Source organism: Schistocerca nitens, chromosome 2 (genome assembly GCF_023898315.1).
Source record: "Schistocerca nitens isolate TAMUIC-IGC-003100 chromosome 2, iqSchNite1.1, whole genome shotgun sequence".
In the NCBI taxonomy this organism is placed as follows: domain Eukaryota; kingdom Metazoa; phylum Arthropoda; class Insecta; order Orthoptera; family Acrididae; genus Schistocerca; species Schistocerca nitens.
Genome location: NC_064615.1, coordinates 294,108,889 through 294,112,353, shown reverse-complemented (window position 1 = coordinate 294,112,353; position 3,465 = coordinate 294,108,889). Strand labels below are relative to the sequence as shown.

The 3,465-nt window shown below is 45.7% G+C and overlaps 1 non-coding gene across 1 annotated transcript; it reads left to right on the top strand.

Moving 5' to 3' along the window:
* The first annotated feature begins 1,479 nt into the window (after positions 1–1,479).
* On the top strand, positions 1,480–1,554 carry Trnas-aga (transfer RNA serine (anticodon AGA)). The gene has a single exon. It is a non-coding gene; the product is annotated as a tRNA-Ser (tRNA).
* The last annotated feature ends 1,911 nt before the right edge of the window (positions 1,555–3,465 follow it).

Sequence of the window (3,465 nt, the reverse complement as noted above, 5' to 3'; positions counted from 1 at the left end):
AAACAAGGATCGGGATTAATTTAAGGAAAACAGGTGGAAGGGCGGCCCAACTCGATGCATTTGTCATTCCCAACAAATATTTTTATTTAATAATAATTCTATAATGAGCCAGCTGACAGTTTCCAAGATTCTTGCGAAATAAATAACAATAGTTAAGGTTTTTAAATGAAATCAACATTTTCTAAGGACACTTGTATTATACATAAAATTCCGAATAGTACTCAAAAAATGTCAACTGTGCAACACAATTGTGGCCCGATTCCAAACAGTTAACTGATTTAATAAACTTGCGGCGGCCCTCTGTTCCCACAACTACATCACAACTGTGGGCTAAAAAGTTCAACACACATTAAATAAAACACATTAAAATGCATGCATCTCCACTGGTTATTCTTCTCTCATACAGACAACATACGGCGAAGCTACCCAAAAGGCTAACGACACGTAAGACCGCAACAACAATAGTGCCTTACTGACTGGCCACAAGTCTGTTCCACATAAATCACGTTAAGCGCTTAAATAAACTACCGGGCCCCAAAACATAATTAAAATGATAATGACAGTTAAACCCTTTTCTTTATTTTTTTAGAAATCAAGAAACTCCGTTCTCAGTTGGCCCAAAGGCTTTCATGACACCCCCACGAGTTCAAATGGCTCTGAGCACTATGGGACTCAACTGCTGTGGTCATAAGTCCCCTAGAACTTAGAACTACTTAAACCTAACTAACCTAAGGACAGCACACAACACCCAGCCATCACGAGGCAGAGAAAATCCCTGACCCCGCCGGGAATCGAACCCGGGAACCCGGGCGTGGGAAGCGAGAACGCTACCGCACGACCCCCCCACGAGTGCCTTATAATAACAGAAATCCTGAGTCAATTAGTTCTAAATCCGGCGACAGCCACGCCGTGGCACGATACCAAAAGAGTGGCAACTACTCAACTTGGGGCTGGAACGGGAGATCCGCAGGTTCGTGTGAGACCTGCCAACACTTAGGCCTCGTGCGATGACGGGAAGCGCGCCGAAGCAGGAGGAAAACTCGTCCCTGCTCGGGAACACCAGAACAGCAACGCTTCACCCGCTGCCGACGCAAGGCTGTCAACATATACCAAACACCAAACAACAAAACAAGTCTGATAAAAATTAACATACACACTGTGAGGACGGGGCGTGAGTCGTGCTTGGGTAGCTCAGTTGGTAGAGCACTTGTCCGTGAAAGGCAAAGGTCCCGAGTTCGAGTCTCGGTCCGGCACACAGTTTTAATCTGCCAGGAAGTTTCATATCAGCGCACACTCCGCTGCAGAGTGAAAATCTCATTCTGGAAACATCCCCCAGGCTGTGGCTAAGCCATGTCTCTGAAATATCCTTTCTTTCAGGAGTGCTAGTTCTGCAGGTTCGCAGGAGAGCTTCTGTAAAGTTTGGAAGGGAGGAGACGAGGTACTGGCAGAAATAAAGCTGTGAGGACGGGGCGTGAGTCGTGCTTGGGTAGCTCAGTTGGTAGAGCACTTGCCCGAGAAAGGCAAAGGTCCCGAGTTCGAGTCTCGGTCCGGCACACAGTTTTACTCTGCCAGGAAGTTTCATACACAGTAATACTTACAGGGGCAATTAAAGATTCAGCTATTAAAATTTCGGTATGGGAGCGGCCCACTCACAGCTTTGCAAGTTAACCATAACAAGAAGCAATGTACAAGGTCATTTAAAAGAATAATCAATTAATAATTCAAAGAAGATTTAAAAGGTCGAGGTACATCTTTAATGAGACCTCTTAGGGTCTAATAGACATTGTAATTAGGATACACAGCAGATGGCCGGTTAAACTGTGCAGCTGTAACAGGAAGAGCTCCTCAACAGGGAGTAAGAGAGTGTGCAAATACAAGCACGCACACAAACAAACACACACACACACACACACACACACACACACACACACACACACACACACATGACCTACACATGCGTACATTTAGGCTGAGCACACACCACTTTAGTTACAGGCCAAATCCAATAACTCTCCCCAGGAAGTGCCATGAGGTCTACAACAAACAGGAATTAGGATCACTAGTATCAAATCATCAATAATAACAAGCTATGATTTCAGGTACAAGATTAACATTGCAAAATACTAGCTTGGCGCATCCAGAAACCTCCAGGCTGAGACACACAGCCCCAAAAGGGGTCACCGAAAGGCTTAAAGAAGCTGGATTCCTGGCTAGATCAAACTGCACAGAATTAACAATCTGTAAGTACAGTACTTACCAAACATTCTTCATAGATAATTTCAAACAAATTCCAAGAAGCCCAAGCTCAAGGACTCCAGGCAGCCACCACATAACCCTGCTGTGCTGTTCGTGGCTGCTAACAAGTTGTTCAATTCGTCTCAGCGAACTTAGCACGCCACAACTGACTGACGCACGCGCCCCACGAACCAAACCGTCATCATCAGACTGTGTGGCGCGATGGAGGCCAGGTAACTTTTGCAGAATGTTCCTCTGTACTTCGGAATGATACAGAGGCAAGACCCTATTTCTGAAAATAGTTACCAAGTCTACCAATCGTGCGGTTCCTCGACGATAGAACATCTGCTCCCAGAACACAGACACATTCAACAACCGTTCTGTTTCCGCCCTTATCTCTTTTTGCCCAGCTGTTCTTCCACCTCCTGGAAAACGCATGGTACATCTGGCACAGCGTCACCTTCGTCTGTGCAGCATAGTCAAAATGTTGACATCACTTCACTATGGCTGCACGTGACAATGCATTTGGTCCATATGCTACCGAAATTTCACGGCAACTCTACGTGGAATTTAAACGCTTTGCCGACGAGAGTAGTACTGTCCTGATAACTCATCTTTGGAGTGTGTTCCCCGGTGTCGCGCCATTTCATTCGTACAGTGTGATGCACATGTCACCCGGACTGCAGTAGAACTGTGTATACATGACTGTCGAAATGTGTACTCCCTTTCGATAATGAGCCACGCTTGTTGGACAATAGTGTTAGTGTGGGACGGGATGTGTGACTTACTTTCCGAACCGCACGTATAAAGTGTGTTCGGAAATTCCCGTCACAAGCTTCTAGGAATGGCAGAGGAGAATAAGTCCGTAATACACGGTGTATCAAAAAGAACCATCCGATTAAAAAAAAAAAGTATTTGAGATATGTGCGTGAACAACGTACCGTTGGAAGCAGCAAACTCTCGAGTTTTACACAGTACACGGTTCCCGCTAGGTAGCAGCAGTGTGCGTCCACTTCAGTTCTAGTAGAAATGGCGTCGGGAGAACAGGAATCGTTTTGTTTTCTACGTTTTGCACAGTGCCGGTCATTAACAACGTTCAGCGTGACTTTCATACTAGGTACGATGTGGATCCTCCTACAGCACAGAGCATTAGACGATGGCATGAACAAGTCCGAGAAACAGGTTATATGTGTTAAGGCAAATCGCCGGGACGTCACCGAGTGTCTGACA